The sequence below is a fragment of the Polistes dominula genome, unplaced genomic scaffold, assembly GCF_049000335.1.
Source record: "Polistes dominula isolate Pdom_NZ unplaced genomic scaffold, Pdom_raw_medaka contig_269, whole genome shotgun sequence".
Classification (NCBI taxonomy): Eukaryota; Metazoa; Arthropoda; class Insecta; order Hymenoptera; family Vespidae; genus Polistes; species Polistes dominula.
The window spans coordinates 45,108-63,661 of record NW_028300869.1 but is presented as its reverse complement, the minus strand read 5'-3'; the positions used below and the strand labels follow the sequence as shown (position 1 = coordinate 63,661).

The following is an 18,554-nucleotide window of genomic DNA, read 5'->3' as shown; positions in this document are numbered from 1 at the left end:
TTGTAGCAAATAAAATTGTCTACAAAACATAATAAATAAAAAATCGCTTTATCTCGCTTACTTTTGGAGATATTTTCAAAAATCTATCATGCTGTCACAGATGCGCGCGAGACTCTTGAGCTAGAGAGAATATAGAAGAAAAAGAGAATATATTTAGGAAAAAGTGTTTTATTGCGTTATACTGTTTTCATTGAGACGAAGCCAACAATAGGTTGTCTATCTTTCTTGCACGCATGTAAGCTAAGAGTTAGCGCATGCGTGCCATGGCGACTATGTCACAATGAGTAAGAGCAAGATAGCTTCATTTTCTGTTTCTTTCTACAAAGGCGTAGGACTAAGGGACTAATTACCTGTCTTTAAATTGGGATATTTCCTACAGGTAAATATCTATAAATATAAATCCAACACCAAAATTTAAAAATTAATTAAAAATTCATATGAAAAAGAAATTTTTTTTTTGAATAACCCGTTTTAAGCGAAATATCGAGCAAAAAACCGTTTTCACCCCTTGATTTTTAATAGAAGGGATGAAAAAAATTTTTTTTTCCTACGATTGTTCTTTGTAGTTTTTTAAAGATAATTAAAAAAAAAAATAAAAAAGTCTAATTTTTATATTTTTTATTAAATTTTCATTTTTTTAGTACTTTGAACCGTCGTAGGGGTGAAAGGGTGCGTTTTAGGGGAAAAATGGTCTGAAAGAGATAGGCCTAAAATTTTATGCTCTACAACTTTTTTTCAAAACTTGTTTTGATATTTTAAACATATAATCCCAAAATCGTATTTTGGGGTAGTTTTTAATTTTTTTTACCCCTTTCTCGGTGGTTGAGAACTTTTTTACTTTGCCCACAGTTTTGTACGCATTTTTCTGATTATTTCCATATTTTTTCAGCCGTATAGGCCAAAAATCCGATTTTAGGGCTATTGTGACTGGACTCCAAACGAACCGACGGTCGAAATAAAAAAAGAAGGTGCGTGGTCTGTTTTTATTTTACCAAGCGTGTCATTTTTTTTCTATTTAAAAATATTTCTATTTTTTTATTAAAAAATAATATTAAAGTCTTTATTTCGAAAATATTAAAATAAATAATTATGAAATACATAGAATATATAATAATTGTATTGTTTGAAATATTTTACAAAAAAGAATGATTACAAGATTCATCAGAGAAAAAGAATTAGATTACACTGTAAAATATTTTTCTTATATTCTTATAAATATCTAAAGACGTGTTCTTTAATTTTAATGTTTGCGTATTTAGGAAATGTACACTAATTTTTCAATAAAACAGAAACATATTTAAATAGAATAGATATAAATAGAAACTGGACACGTAAAACCAAAAAATAAACCATATTTTTTAATTTTATTTTCAGTAAAAATACAATAATGTATATTATTTCTAAAATATAGAAACAATTTTATAATTAAAAAATATTAAAAAACAAAATAAACAAAAAAATTTTTTTTTTAATTAAATAAATTATAAAAAATAAAACAATGAAAACTAATAAATAATAGATTTTAATTTTGTTGTATTTCAAAACTCGATGAACCGAAAAAAATACGACAACAATTTTTCCTTCTTTTTACAGTATTTTAAGGTATTAGTTGCAACAAAAAAAAAAATTCTTATGTGTGTAAACCCATAATAAAGATATCTCAATTTCACAGAAAATGTGAAAAGTGTGAAAGAAAAAATTCATCTACCTGAGTTTTAAAAAAATATATATTATATTTACTTATTTACTTATGTTAGGAAGGCGTATCTTTCTGTCGACAAACATTCTAAAATTTTTTTTTTCTATTTAGTGCTATCGAATTTGGCATTCCTTCTTAATGAATAAGATTTTGAAAATATTAGTTCTTGTTAGTCATCTACACCCTAAGGTCGATTTCCTTTCATGAAAACAGAATTCTAAAAAACAGGGAAGGTCCGTTAAAATTCGATATATATTTATAATCTTTATTATCGATGCGATAATATTCCTGTCTATAGTTTTTTTATACCCAACGTGTCATATCTTTTCTATTAAAAAATGTTTCTATTTTATTTAAAAATTGATATTAAATTCTTTATTCCGAAAATATTGTAATTGATAATTATGAAATACATAGAATATATAATTATTGTATTGTTTGAAATATATTTTACAAAAAAGAATGATTACAAGATACATCAGAAAAAAAGAATTAGAAAACATGTAGAATACACTAGAAGCAGCTTACAAATTCCATTCAAAAGCAAGTAAATTACTGTCACATTTTTATTTTGTTTCATTATAAAATATGTTTAATTCATAAAGTCAAAATATGTCTATTAAATTTGATTTTTATATGTCTTTTTAAAAAATATCCAAAGACATGTACTAACCCAGGAATGCCAAAATATTATATAATTAATTATAATATTTACGTAATAAAGAAATTTATGTTAATTCTTTAATAGAATAAAAACATTTTAAAGACGCTGAACGCCCAGCGTTAATCGGTGGAGTTTACCACGGGGCTGAAATTTAAGACTCGTTGTGTACACAGTTCGATAAACTGAAAGGGCGATACGATTCAATGCGTTTTTTAGATTTTTCGTTGTTCAGATATTTATTTAGACGAGAGTATTTAGAGAATTAAAGTTTGTGGTTCAAAGATTAAAGACGAGAGATATGTTATAAATAATAAGGGTCTCGAAGTGTGGTAAGGCTATGGAGTTGAAAAAGTATTTCTCGAAAAGATCTCTATTAGATCTCTTATTGCATTTGTACCAGAACCTTTGTCCAGTCCAGCAGTATTTTCCATATGTTTTTCCTAACGTCTTTTTTTCGTCATTCCTAAAATGTTTGTTAGACAGCGTAAAAATTTAAATGAAAATGAGAAATCGAAAACCATTGTAACCAAAAAAATTTAATGCCTGAGTTTCACGCAAAGGATATTTTATATTTACTTAGTTTACGACGAATTATATTTCCTTTGATAAACATCCTACCATTTTGGTGTTTATTTATAACTATCGCATTCAGCATTCTATTTTTATTCCTTAAATTTGGAAAAGTGTACTTTTTATCGGCTATTCCACTCCACTAATCATACCGGTGACCTTTATTATATATGGTAATAATATTATAATAAATAAATTCTACAATTATCTTACTCTTGAAACTGTGCATTCGTCTCATTCTCTCCAAACTTAGATTTTTAAAGGTTTCACTTCTTACACGTGTGATCTGCACAGAGTGTTTTTTTTTATCTTTTACTCTTGAAATTATCGTCATCGAAGGCAATTGTTAGATCATTTTAGTTTTCTAAGCCAATGAACTTCGTGGATGTCAGTATGAGTATCCAATAGGAATAAAGTTCGCATATCCTAAAAGCTGATTCGCTGTAGAAAAGAAGGAACTGACAAAGAAGTGGGGGCAGACATAGGCTTATAAACTGTGCTGCCAGATCGTGGGTAAATCTTACCCTCTCCCTGTGCCACTGGGATTGCACACAATGAAAGTTACCCATGTCCGTGTATTCGGGATGTCGAAAGAAGTCGAGTGTAACCGAAGTTGGCGGGCACGCCGGAGTGGCACACTATGAAAGCGACTCGTGTCCATGTGTTCGGACACATGGTGCGTGCCCGCCAACTTCGGTTACACTCGACTTCTTTCGACATCCCGAATACACGGACATGGGTAACTTTCATTGTGTGCAATCCCAGTGGCACAGGGAGAGGGTAAGATTTACCCACGATCTGGCAGCACAGTTTATAAATAGGATCAAGACGCGAAGCGAGCCATTTTTGTTCGACCTGTTGAGTCTTATGTTCTTTTTTCTCGTTAGTAAGATTGACCTGTTTTACGTAAAATCAGTGTACCTTTTATACGGATTGATCGTTAACAAAAAAGAATAATTTTGATTAAGCATAATCAAATTTGAGAAAAAATATTTTTGATATTACCTGCAACTAGTATTATTTTATTATTGGTTATTGAAAATGTGCGTGCCGGAGGTCTCAGTCCATGAACTACTACAGAAAAGGTAAGAAGCTTACTTTAGTTCTTAACATATTGCATGCAGCGTTCTGTTATTTCAGAGCCCACATATTTTTAGGTGCTGTTTATGTATACTAATTTATTATTTATATTAAAAAATGTCGCTTTTATCACCACCGAGTTAATTTTCGTTTAAAGTATTATTTAGTACATCTGATATTTCATCAAACAAAAATTGACTTAAATTTTTATTTGTATTTAATACTATTTTAGAATTAGTGTTTCTTTCATAAAAAAGTTATTATAAATCATCATTTAATGATTAAAAAAAGTAATTGATTTTTAAAAAGCTTTTTTCTTACAAATTATCATAATACACGATTCTTGGAATAACAAAATGCCGAACAGTAAACCACTTTTTAAGGTAAGATGTGTAAGAAATATAATATGTAACTATATATATATATATATATATATATATATATATATATATATATAATGTTTTTATGTATATTATATAGTAACTAATAATGTCTGTCTGATTTTTACGCTTTCGGACTGTAGACATTCATTTTGTTTTTCGTTAATCATTTGCTAGGAGAATATAATATATGACTTTATTACCTTGGTAACGTAACAAGAAAATTTATTTTTAATTCCTTTATTCAATCTTTTTAGTCCAAAAAAATCTGAAAACGATATACTCACACATTATGTTAGCATTATAACATTTTATTTTCTTATTTTAATTACTACCTTTTCTTTATTCTTTCCATTGTCCTATTGTCATTTATTCTCATCTTTTTCCATAACTTTTTCTTTTCTTTGAAATCCCTACTTTTTTCTCTCCATAGCAGATAAACGGTTTTATGACCGTGTTTTGTTTTTGGCCACGCCATAAGTACGCGCGTGCACACAAATACACACCAGCGCGCACGCGCGGATCACATACATCCATGCATATACTTGGCTCATATGCTGTACAACGCGGACAAAAGAAAGTATATCATTTTTTGTAGCTTTATTTCTAAGAAATTTATCTTATAAAAATATCTATATTCTCAATTCCAGTAGCGTTTGTTATTCTACGTCTTTACATTTCTTCTGTTTTTATATATACATAATTCACATACAGCAATTCACATACATAAAACACTGCTTCTGGTTCATTCCTGAATTTCTTTTATTGGTACAATTCTTTATATTATGTTTTGGTCAAGATTTTCATATCTTGATTAATAAGTGGCTATCAGTCGAAAATACTGCTTTTAATGAATTGAATAATAATTATTAATTTATTTTTATAATTTAAATAGTATTATAATTATGCATTTTTTTAAATATTGATTAAATATTTATTTCTTTTGTCTGTCAATATTTCATGCATTTTAGCTGATTAGACAGAAGTAGAAGTAGAAATATATTTTATTATTGATAGTACATTTATATGTTTAAATTTAATAACAAATTAAATAATTTATCAATTATATATTTTTTATTTTTATAATGTAAAAATCTTTAATATTACATATTTTGTTGTTGTAATTTTTAATAAATATTTATTTTTCTTCTGGGAGGAATTTTATCAATATCTACATATTAGCTGATTTACTAGAAGTAGAAATAGAAATGTTTTATTGTTGATAGTTTCAGTATTTAGTTATTAAAAGATAAGAGTAAATTGCATTTTATAGATTGTTTGTAAAAATAAGAATTCACAGGAATACGCGTGAGTCGTTCGTTATTTTCTTACAGTAGTATTGTATTATATAATGCTACTGTTCTACTATTAAATTATTATAATCACAGACATTATATTATTTAATTATTTAGTTGTTAACATATTCGTCCAATTTTATTTAATTTAAAAATTAACATAAAAAGCGTTTATTTTATTTTTTTTTCGATTTTCTTTTTTCATATAGTATTTTTTGTTAAAAACAGAAAAATATATATTACGTCTCAACAATTAATTAATAGAACAACTCCTGTAATTAATGTAATAAAACATTCAATATAATCATTCTTTTTTCAACATTTGAAATAACGAGAAAACGTTCTTTTATTTTATAATTTGTCAAATAGTCACAGAATCGTAGGATGTTTATCGAGGGAAATAGAATTCTGTTTTAAATACACTATCAAGATATACGTCATACATGTGATATTAATATTAAGAAGGTATTAGCTATTGAGCGAAATACCTGCATGTTATTCTTGTACTATTCTATTTTTACCAACAAATTTGCTTATTGTTACTTTGTAATAGATTGCAAATAAACTCTCATATATAAAAAAAAAAAAAATACACTATCGATCTCTTAGTGAAAGAAAACTCAATTCAGAGATTAAGAGGAATATTCTGGAGGACAATCAATTTCCAAACAAACTTTAGAATTATCGGGACATATTGGTGCGACAAAAACCATTGTGCTGTGTCGGGCTCTTTGAGTGGTTTCGGATTTCAATGTAAACACATGCAACACCCTAAAAAGAAACGATATTCCCTTATTTTAAAACAAAGTTTTTTTATGCAGGATTTCCACTACGTTCTTTACCAAAAACATAAGCTGTACCCATCGGTGGACTATAGGGGGTGGATCCTTCTGCTATTAGTCGATAAGATTCATAATTTTCTTCCTTTTCCAAGATTTCCATCAATCGATGGGTAGAGCTTTTGTTTTTAGTAAAGATCGTATTCGAAATCATGCATAAAGGAACTTTGTTTTCTCTAAACAACGGAATATCGTTTCCTTCCAATCTTTGAGCGGAGTTTTCGTTTACTAAGATCGATAGCGTATTCGAACAGGAAATAAAATAAGGAAAGAACTAAATTTTATCGTCTACAATAGCGTATTTTAACAGGAAATAAAATAAAGAAAGAATTAAATATTAATTTTATCGTCTATAACGTCGTTCTTTTATTCAAATGTTTTTTTTTTCTTAAATTTAAAAATAACAATGTTTTTTCAAATAAAGAAACTGCACGAATATTAATGTATAATTAAACGTTAAGGGGGTATTCTGGTCTAGAGGCATGAATTTTAAATACTTTTTTCAAGTGTAATTACAAAAAAGACGAATAATATTTTCACTATGTATGTTCTTATAAGATATTTATTAATATTTCAAGAATATATGAATAAAAAAATAGTGAAAAAATTCAAAAATTGAAAAAGATATAGGCTGATGAAGTAGGCGGGGGTCCCAGAAAAACGGCTCGAGACGGTTGCCCGATTGAAGCTCTCCTAGTAATCGGAAATAAAAAAGTAAAACAGATTATTAATTTAGAATAATGCCGCTATCGTACAAACTAAAAGACATGACAAAAATCTTTTTTTCTCTCTAAATTACGGCTGTCTGGAAAAAAGATACATTATTTTTACAACTTTTTTTACTGTTCCGAATTTTTTCAAAATAGTAGAAATTGAAAATTGTTGTAAGAAGTTTGATTAGTACGATAGAGAAATGCATAAAGAAGACTCTCACCAAATTTCAAATAAATCGGTTAAGTAGAACTTGAGATATCATTGCAACCGTGACAAAAAAACAGTTTCGAGAAAAAGGCGTTCAAAGTTTCGCGTAATATGGGTAGGGTACAGAATGCAGCTTCACTAAAACAGCTCCAAAAATAATTTGAATTTTTAAAAATCCTTTTGAGGACATATTCTTAAAAGGTTAAGTTTTGAAAATATGAAAAAAAATCGATTTTTTCAAATCGCCAGAATATCCCCTTGACATACAATTTATTTTCAAGTATAAGATTTTACTTCCTCATATTGAATATACTCAATTTTACTTCTTTTCTTTTGTTTGTTCTTTTGAATTAAAAAAAAAATATTTTTTCAAATGAAAAAACTGTGCACCAATATGTTATTCAAAACCAATCCGTCGTCCATGTTTTTTAGTTCTTTGGCGTCGTTCGGGGAAATTACATGGGAGTGTGATGGTCCCGTTAAGATCAAGTAATTAGAAGATATTTTGTAAGGTACACACCTTTCTATTACAATTTATAAAGGATATAAGCATTAATTATGATTTTTTGAGTATATTTTGACAATTTTTATGCTCCTATATTGTTTTTTTAATCATTCAAAATTTTTCTTTATTATAGGTGGAAAGAAGAAGTACTGCGCAATATTTTCGCGCATTACTTTCGCGGCTTTCTTACGAGCCTGTTTTAAGCACAGCAATATGGCGAATCTTTCAAATCTGTTAATCTGTTATTTGTATACTTGTTGCAGCGGATTTTATTATCCCGTTATTTTTGGAAATTTTTTCAAATTTTCTAAATTACATCTTCCTATTATCAAATGATGTTATATATCAAATGATATATCATGTTATGTAATGAAATGATATATAACAAATGATAGCTACATGCAAAATTTTTATACGTGTTTTCATATTTTACTTTTTTTTAGCTTCCTTGATATGAGGAGAGTTACACCACGAATTCACATACCTAACCTTTTAACCTTGTGACAGCTCTTTTATTTATTCTCTATATACGTCGAGGTGAGCATTATTTTTTTAAGTATATTTGGCATATAGAAATTCTACAGAAAAAGAGAGATTGAGAGTGAGGGAGAAGAAGTGAAGTGAGAGCGAAGAAGAATAAGAACACAATACTCTCTAAATATAGGCTATTATAAATGTCTATGTATATTTCCAGATATTTCTCGAGTCGACTACAAAACGTTAACAGTCGATAACATTGGTATACTAGCCATGCGTTCGACACTCCCCAGGTCTCTTCTACCAAGGTTACGTAGTAACGTACCTCCTACTCGCCTTCTATTCTTCAACGAGACAACATGAACGAAAATAAGGCGTATTAAATTATTTAATAATTTTATTTCTAACGTTATCTTTTTGATTTTAATAGTTTAAAAAGTTTTTCATTGCATAGAATGGTATAAAATCTGGTTTATTTTTTGTTACTCTTTATTGAGTTTGCTGATACAATTACCGTTTTATTTAGACAACTTTAAAGATTTTTAATTGATATTTATACTAACATTACATACTTGATATGTAATATTGCAAGCAAATAGTTGCATACTTTGATCAATTTTACAAATATTTAATAACTTGAATACCATTCTATCAAAAATATTCACTGGTTTTAATGTGTGCCCTGCCTTCAGAAATGATTTACAAGAAATATTGTAATATAGTCTTTAGTATGTTTCAGCTTTTCAGACTTTTTATTTAATTTTATTTTATACATCGTCATCCTAAGTGTAGGATACCCATCCTGCAGTCATCAACGAAGACTAAAAGTAAGTATATTTTTCTATCAAACATTTCTATGATAATTTCAATTGATTTTTATTACAACAATGATATTAATTGTTCTTTTTCTTATTATGTTTCAGAAAATCATTGCAATCGAGCGCGTAGGCAATGAGGTTCTCGTGTGTTGCATCGTGTTAAAATAAAATATAAAAAAAGTCGACAATTAAATTCAGTGTTGATCGTCGTATATTAAAGTTTCGTTTGCTCGGTTAAGAAACTCGTAAGTTTCTTTTATTCAGTTTAAACATGTGCTCATCGTCATTCTAAGGGTAGCAGACCCATCGTGCATTCATCAATGAAGAAAAAACGTAAGTCAATTTTTGTATTAAACATTTTCTCAATAACTATAGTAATTTTTATATAACAACGATTTATATCATTTTATTTTTATTTGTGTTTCAGATCATCGTTGGAATGGTATTCACATTTTATTAATTAAATTCATTTAGAAATTTGTTTAACACTAGATTTGTTCACTATTGTTTTGTTCACTATTTTTTAAAAATTTACAAACATTGTTTAAATGAAAAAGTGGATAGAGGAGAGGAATTAATATTTATGTATATTTCATTACAGCATTAAAAATTAACATATATTTTAAAAAAATATTTTACTTTAAAATTAATTAAATTTAAATTTTATTAAATTACAATTAATTAAAATATTTCTATTTTATATATATGTAACAACAAAGTTTTAAAATGAATCATATTTGTTCAATCCATAAATCTAGTGTTAATTGAATTGCATGTAATGCAGTTTTATAGTCATTATTTGTGCATTATCATCGTCATCCTAAGGATAGGAGACCCATTGTGCATTCGTCAATAAAGATTTAAAGTAGGTATATTTTTTTTATAAATTATTCCTTAAAAATCTTAATGATTTTCTGTAATAGTAATGATATTAATAGTATTGTTTTTTATTTTAGTTTCAGATTGCAATCGTGCACGCATGGCCCATGTGAAGTGACCAGGAATAAAATTTTTGTTCTTGCATTTGACTGCGAGCAATGCAGTCTTTGAATTAGTGCAGTCTAGAATCAGTGATCGGGCGAGTAATAAGTTAAAATCAAACGCGAATTAGAGTCAGTGTTGTTCGTCGTATAATAAAATTTTGGTATCGCGATAAGAAACTCATCTATAGTTTCTTATTTTCGTTTATACCGCGCGTTATTAGATTCACGCGAGGTGTGCATTATCATAATATGCCATTGAGCTTCGTCCTATTGGAATGTATTGTGTAAGTATTCATTTTTATTTACCTTTTATTCGATTTTATTTTATATGATTTTGGATAATATTTCAGATAACTTATCGTTTTGTTCTATTTTATTTTACAGATATAACTGTGGATTCTCTTCCTTTCAAATATGTTGGATGAATTCTTTGATAGATCTTTGATGGATCTTCAATGGATCTTCTTCAATGTCAAATCGAGTATCGTCTTCCATTGTCAGATTACAATACTTGCTGCGAAGTAGGAGTGTTTTGGAGCAATCGCAGAACTTCTTAAACCGTGAGTTTTTATTTAAAGTCCCTCCAGTGCTCAATCATGCCGAGGATGAAAGATATCCTAATCTTCACGAGTTACTGGGTGTAATTATTTAAATAAATTATTGACAAGCACATGAGTAATTGCTTTTAAGGAGTTGCTTATGGAAATTGTATATTTTATTGTATGCTTTATTATTAGTTCTGGATAGGTTTTCTTGTCTCATTGGTTAAATTCATTTAATTAATAATCCAATTAATGAATGCACTCTCTTTTATTACGTGTTTTGTTCGTGGTCAGTAGTTATGAAATCAAGCATTAATTTATTCGTTTTCGTCCAGAAAAGTATGTAATAAATGTCTTACATGCATTGCTTCGTACATAGTTTATCTAATTGAGATTAATTTTGATATGTCGATATTTCAATATTTTAAATAAATGGGCAAGAAGACAAACTCATTCGCGACGGATAGACTTTGGCATTTAAGTGGCAGCTCAAAGCCCAGTTCTTTCAATAAAATAGAAGCTTAGAAGAGTTAGATAGATAGGTAGGTAGATAGATAGATAGATAGATAGATAGATAGATAGATAGATATATAGATGGATGGATGGATGGATGGATGGATGGATGGATGGATGGATGGATGGATGGATGGATGGATGGATGGATGGATGGATGGATGGATGGATGGATGGATGGATGGATGGATGGATGGATGGATGGATGGATGGATGGATGGATGGATGGATGGATGGATGGATGGATGGATGGATGGATGGATGGATGGATGGATGGATGGATGGATGGATGGATGGATGGATGGATGGATGGATGGATGGATGGATGGATGGATGGATGGATGGATGGATGGATGGATGGATGGATGGATGGATGGATGGATGGATGGATGGATGGATGGATGGATGGATGGATGGATGGATGGATGGATGGATGGATGGATGGATGGATGGATGGATGGATGGATGGATGGATGGATGGATGGATGGATGGATGGATGGATGGATGGATGGATGGATGGATGGATGGATGGATGGATGGATGGATGGATGGATGGATGGATGGATGGATGGATGGATGGATGGATGGATGGATGGATGGATGGATGGATGGATGGATGGATGGATGGATGGATGGATGGATGGATGGATGGATGGATGGATGGATGGATGGATGGATGGATGGATGGATGGATGGATGGATGGATGGATGGATGGATGGATGGATGGATGGATGGATGGATGGATGGATGGATGGATGGATGGATGGATGGATGGATGGATGGATGGATGGATGGATGGATGGATGGATGGATGGATGGATGGATGGATGGATGGATGGATGGATGGATGGATGGATGGATGGATGGATGGATGGATGGATGGATGGATGGATGGATGGATGGATGGATGGATGGATGGATGGATGGATGGATGGATGGATGGATGGATGGATGGATGGATGGATGGATGGATGGATGGATGGATGGATGGATGGATGGATGGATGGATGGATGGATGGATGGATGGATGGATGGATGGATGGATGGATGGATGGAAAATTTCCTTGATCCTCTCTTTCACTCCTTTCCCGTCCTCCTCCCTAACAGCTCTTTTGCTGCCCTCCAACACATGCTCCCATGTCTCTCTCTCCCAACCACACACCCTACATTTTTCTTCTCCTTCCCTTCCCTCATCTCAATCCCCAATCTAAATCTTGCCACTCTTCTTTTTCTCTCTTCACTCGACTTTCCTACCCAATATCCTGGCAAACCCTCCGCTACCACCGTCTTGTACCACACGTTGTATTTGGACTCCAGTATCTTCTCCCATCTCTCAACCTCCTGTTGCCTTTTTTCCTCCTTCTCAATCTCTTCCCACCTTTCCACAACCTCCACCCCGCCCTGCGCTATCCTCTCTTTAAACTTTATCCTCTCTACTTCCCACTTTGACTTCTGTACTTCCTCCTCCTTTTCTCTCTCCTGCGCCTTCTTCCAACACTCTCTCGCCAGCTCACTTTCCTCTCCTCTCCTTAATTTCTCCTCGTACTTCCACGCTCTCTTCGCCGCCTTTATTTCCAATTTGTCTCTTTCCCTTCTTCTCTTACCATATACCCTGGTGTCCTCTAGTCTACTTCCATAGTCCACCTCAAAAATTTTTCCTGCACCACCCCCTCGATCTCCTTCCACTCCTCCCACCCCCATATCTTCGCTCCATAACTCAACACCGTCCACCTAGCGTGTAAAAAAGCCACAACCTCCTCACCTAATCCTTACCGAACATCCTCTTTCCCAATCCCCAAATCTGCCTCATTGTAACCCCTGCCTTCACCTTCTCCTTCACGTGTGCTTCTTGACCTCCATTCTTCCTGAACACATAGCCCAGATATTTGAATTCCTTCACCTCCTCTATTCTCTTCCCCTTCCCATTTCAGTCAATCTCTCTATTTCTTCCCCCTCCTCTCCAGAATCTCACAATCTTTGTTTTCTCCACACTGACCTCCAATTTCTTCTTATTACAGTATCCCTTCATTCTCCTTAGCATGCTCTCCATCTCTTCCTTCCTTTCCGCCAACAACACCACATCATCTGCATAAGCCAGTGAGCAAACCCTTCTTCCTCTCACCTTAACCCCACCCCATCTTCCTTTCAATAGCTCCTCCTCTAAGTCTGCAATCAGAAGGTTAAAGAGCATCGGGCTCATTGGGCATCCCTGCCTGACCCTTCTTGCCGTCCAGAATCTATCACCCTCCTCCCCCCTGCCTTCACCCTACTCGTCGTTTCATTCAGCACTTCCTTCACCCTTTCTCTGAGCCCTTCTCTTATCCCTCTCTTCTCCATCCCACGCAGCAGCACCTCCCGATCCACCGAATCAAAAGCCGCCTTAAAGTCCAGGAACGCCGCCACCAGCTTCTTCCTCTCTCTCCTCCCTTGTCTTCCCACCAGATAATTCAAAACATATATATTATCTATCGTTCCTAGGCCTCTCCTAAATCCTGTCTGGTTCTGCGGAACCAGCTCCTTCCTCTCCACCTCCTCCTCTATCCTGCCCGCCAGAACTGCTGCGTACACTTTGTACAGAGACGGCATGAGTGTTATCCCTCTATAATCCGTCACCTTCTCCCCTTCTCCTCTCTTCACTATCGGTATTATTAGCCCCTCCGGCCAGCCCTCCCCTCTTCACATCCCATTGCAGACCGCCCTAATCATCTCCAGCCCCTTTCTTCCTCCAAACTTCCAGGCCTCGTTAGGAATTGAATCTGTTCCCGCCGCTTTTTCTTCCTTCAGCTTCCCTTCTACCCTTTCCATCTCTTCCATACTTATCTCCTCTTCTTCACCTTCTCCCCTCCCTACCCCTCCCTGTATCCATTACGACTCTTTTCTCTGTCCCTCACAGCAGCCTCATGAGCTGCTCTCTCCACTCCCCTTTCCCTATGTTCTGACTCACCCTCTTCCTCCTAACTCTTCCTCTGTTCACTATCTCCCAAACTTTTTGTTCCGTCCTCGCCTCCCCTATCTCTCTCATCACCCTGTCTCTCTCCTCCTCCTTTTTCCTTTCACACAGCTGCTTGTACTCTGCCTTCCTTCTCCCGTACTCTTCTCTTGTTCCTCTCCCCTCTTCCTCTCTTAATATCTTCCTCGTTTCGCTTTTCATCCCCCTGCACTCATCGTTCCACCATCCCTCCTTCCTTCTCCCTTCCATTCTTCCTCCATTCTCCTCACTCCTCACCATTTCTCTTTTCACCTTCTCTGTTATCTCCTTCACTATCTCCTTCACTCCGACCTTCTCTATTCTTACTTCACTTATTCCCTTTTGATACTCCTTTTTCATCTCCTCCGACCATTTGCCTCGTTTCCCTCCCTTTCCTCCACTCTTCTTCAGTCTACTGCCCCTCCTTCCTTTCTTCATGGTCACTATCAACGGATGATGATGCGAGTTTATCCTATCACCCACTACTACCCTCTCTATCCCACTCCTCGTACTCCCATCCCCTAACACGTAGTCAATCACCGTGCTCGTCCCTCCCCCCTGTATATGTAAACTCTCCATCCTCATCTCCCTCAATACCTCCATTCAAAATCTCCCAACCAACCTCTCCCATCATACTCGTTAACAACCGCCCTTCCCTATTTACAACCCTATCCTTAGACCTTCTACCTCTCCCCTCTTCCCTTTCCTCTCCCTTCTCCTTCCTTTCCCCTCTTCCCTTCCTCTCCCCTCTTCCCCTTCCTCTCTACCCTCTCTTCCTCCTGTCTTACCTGTCCTCGCATTGAAATCACCTCCTATAATTACCTTTCCCTCCTACCCCTGCAACTCCATCCATCCCATAATCTTTCTCAATTTCCTTTCCATATCTCCATTCACATATACCGCTACCACCGTCCAAACCTCTTCCCCTGCCTTCATCCTCCTCACCATGATTCCCTCCTCTTCTTCTTCTTTTGTCACCTTCCCCCTCCTCCGCCAACTCCTTCATCGCCCCCACGACCATTCCCCGTATCCCTCTTCCCCTCTTATATTTCCTCTTCGCCCACTGCACCGTCAACAAATATCGCCCCGGCAATCTTCTCCTTACCTTCTCCCAGCTTTTTTCCTCCATCCATGTCTCGATTATAACAATTACTTCCCACTTTTCTATTACCCTTCAAAAATCCTTATCCTTATTCATTATTCCTGCTACATTCCAGAACCCTATCTTCCAATTCCCTCCTCCTGTCTCACTCCTTCCCCCCTTCCTTTAGTTTTTTCCCATCTTTCGTTCCCCACCTTTCTCTTCTCCCTGCTTTTCCTCCCTCTCTCCTTCCATTCTCTCATACCCCCCTCCCTACTAGTTTTCAACTCCTCTTTTTCTTCGTCCCATACCCATATCCTTCCATCTATAAATATCTTCCCATACCCCACTCTTACCCTCCACCCTTTTCTTGCCACCCTGCTCCTCACCACCCTAAGCATCCATTGCATTTTCCTATCTTTCCACGTCCAATTATCCCTTAATAGCTCCCTTCTCCCTTGGGGCCAGCTCTTTTTCCACATCACTTCCCTTTTCTCCTCCACATTTCTTAGCTTCACCTTCAGAACTGTCTCCTATCCTTTCCTCCTCCTCCTTCCTATCTCCTTCACCTCCTCTACCTTCACTCCTGCCCCTATTCTATCCAGCGATCTCTCCGCCGTTTCTTTCACTAAACCTATCCTTATCACTCTCCTAATTATTAAATTTCTTCTCCTATCCTCCCTTTCTTTCATCTTCATCCTCTTCTCCATTTCCACCACTTTCCACCTTATCCCTTCCTCCTCATCCTTCTTTGCCCCCATATCCACTGCTACCCCTGCCACCCTCTTTTCTGCTTCTACCCCAACCTTGCTACCCTCTCCCCCATCCCCCTTCCCGTGCTCCCCTCCAACTCTTCAATCCTTCTCTCCAGTTTCTTTCTTTCCCCCCTTTATTTCGCTTCCTTCTCCACCATCTCCCCTCTCACTCTTTCTAGCTCCTTTTCCACCCCACTAATCTCTTTCTTTATTATATTCTTCACCTCTAACATCCAATCTTTGTCCAGCTCCACTCTTACTTCCCTTCTTCCCATCTCCCTTATCCACTCCTTTTGACCATCTTCTACCTCCCTTTTCTCTTGCGCGCCACCTCTTCCTTCCTCACCTCTCCTCGGCGACCTAGTTATCTTCTGACTTTTCCTAAACGCTCTCTCTTCCTCTTCCTCCTCTATCTCCCTCTATCTCATCCAGATTTCCTTCACTCCCGCCGTTCTCCCTCGGCACTTACTTCTCGTTCTAAGCATCCATCCGCGTTTGTCTTCCTCCCTCTCTTCTTCTCACCTCCTAACCCCTTCTCTTCACTCATCCGCTTGCTTGTTTCCTGCCTCACCGTATCTTTTCTCTAACCTGATTCCACTCTCTTCCACCGATGTCGCTGTCGTCGCCACAACCTCCTAACCTCGCTTTCACCTTCTTCCCTTTTCTCACCTTTTTCTTCTTCTCTCTCACAAATTCCCCCCTATCTCTCTCTGCCTCCTGCTCGCTTTGACTTTCCTTCTACCTGCTCTGACCTTCCCTATCTTCTCCACTCCTTTATTCACTCACTTCCACCCTATTTCTCCTCCGCTCACTTTCACGCGATTTCCCTCTACAAATCCCAACCGGAAGTCCTCGCTTAGAAGAACTAGAATAGCTTAATGAAAAGAATCGTCCAAGGTTTTGAGATATATTAATTAAATATATTACAAAATATTTAGTCATTATTTATGAAGTATCTTGTACAGTCATTAGTCGCTTCGATTATTTTTTATGCAAATGTATTTATGTGTTTGTCGTAATCATATTTCTTAGATTAGGATTTTCAGCTTCTAATATACTAATCTTTCGTTTCTCCCCCGTACTTTCTGCGTTCTCATCTATGCATGTGATCAGGTGTTACACAAGTATGGGTGAGAAACAGTTAGCGTGGGCTTAGTTTAAGTTCTTTCCCCTATTGGTGGCGGCTGTTATTGTGCTAGTGATTGCACGATGTACTTTACATCTAAGTGTGCGTATTAGGTATTGTTTATTGTACATCGTTTCGCTATATTTTTTATTCATTTAATACATCATTAAATACTGAAAGCACTACTTCTGCATATCACGTGTGATGTGAAACACACACACATACGCTTTTCTATTCTTAAATTTATATTGAATATTTCTCATTTTTTGAATAATCGTTTGCATAGTAGAGTTACTGCATTTATGTGTGGAAACTCTGATATACTTGTATATTACTAGTATGCATATATATGTAAGCGAACGTTATCCGTTCGAATAATTGTTTCAAAAGGGACGGTTAAATTTTTTTTTCTTATGTGTAAATCAAATTGTGTTGCTATAAACAAAAGTCTTTTTATTTAAGGTAGTTCTAACACAAATCAAAAGTTATGCCAATTTAATGAATTTCTATGAGATACTAAAGAAATTATTGAAGAATTCTCCTGCAATATTTGAGACTGTCTCACCATACCGTTTTCAAGATATCGTTTATCAAAAATTGCGAATTTTGCATACAAGCAAATGGCTTATACGCTACGAAATGAGCATTTTTCAGATAAATTTAGTCACCAAAATGTATGAAGGTGTAATGAGAAATTCTTGAAATTTCGCAAAAAAGTATTTTAGTATATGAAGAATAACATATATTTTACTGTAAATTTTCCACCATACAGTAAAAAAAGTATAGACTCTTATGCAGTGATCCCAGAGACTTTAGTTCGTCTGATCGACACAATATTAATAGTTTTTTAGATTATACTTTAATATAACCTAATTAACAATCATTACAATTAAACTTTCCAAAAAAAAAACATAACAAAATTAATAACAATAAATTCAATTATTTCAATAGTTCAACACATAATTATTAATAAAACAATTAATTTGGCTTTACTCAATCGTCCATGTCCGACATTTCTAAAATCACTTCTTCTTCGTTATTGTTTTTATCATCATTGCTTTTCTTTTTACTAACATATAAAGATTTTTTTATTAAATTGTATTCGCGTTGACTGGGTCCATAATTAACAAATTTTGAATTTACTCTTTGACTAGACAATAACAAGCACTTAAGCGTTTCTACAGATAACTTATTACGAATCTTTGATTTATTTAAATAAATTTTACTAAAAATAAATGTTAAAGTATAAATTCTTCTATTTCAAAATTTAAAGTTGTCGAAGAAGTTTTTGTTTTTCGAGAATTAGATCTTTTCCTTTCCATATCTTAAGCAATAT

The 18,554-nt window shown here is 34.4% G+C and overlaps 1 long non-coding RNA gene across 1 annotated transcript; it reads left to right on the top strand.

Annotated features, from left to right (window-relative positions):
* The first annotated feature begins 3,811 nt into the window (after positions 1 to 3,811).
* Positions 3,812 to 8,572, top strand: LOC149033706 (uncharacterized). The gene is made up of 3 exons (XR_016176113.1): positions 3,812 to 4,018; positions 7,881 to 7,960; positions 8,087 to 8,572. It is a non-coding gene; the product is annotated as an uncharacterized LOC149033706 (long non-coding RNA).
* Positions 8,573 to 18,554: the final 9,982 nt, after the last annotated feature.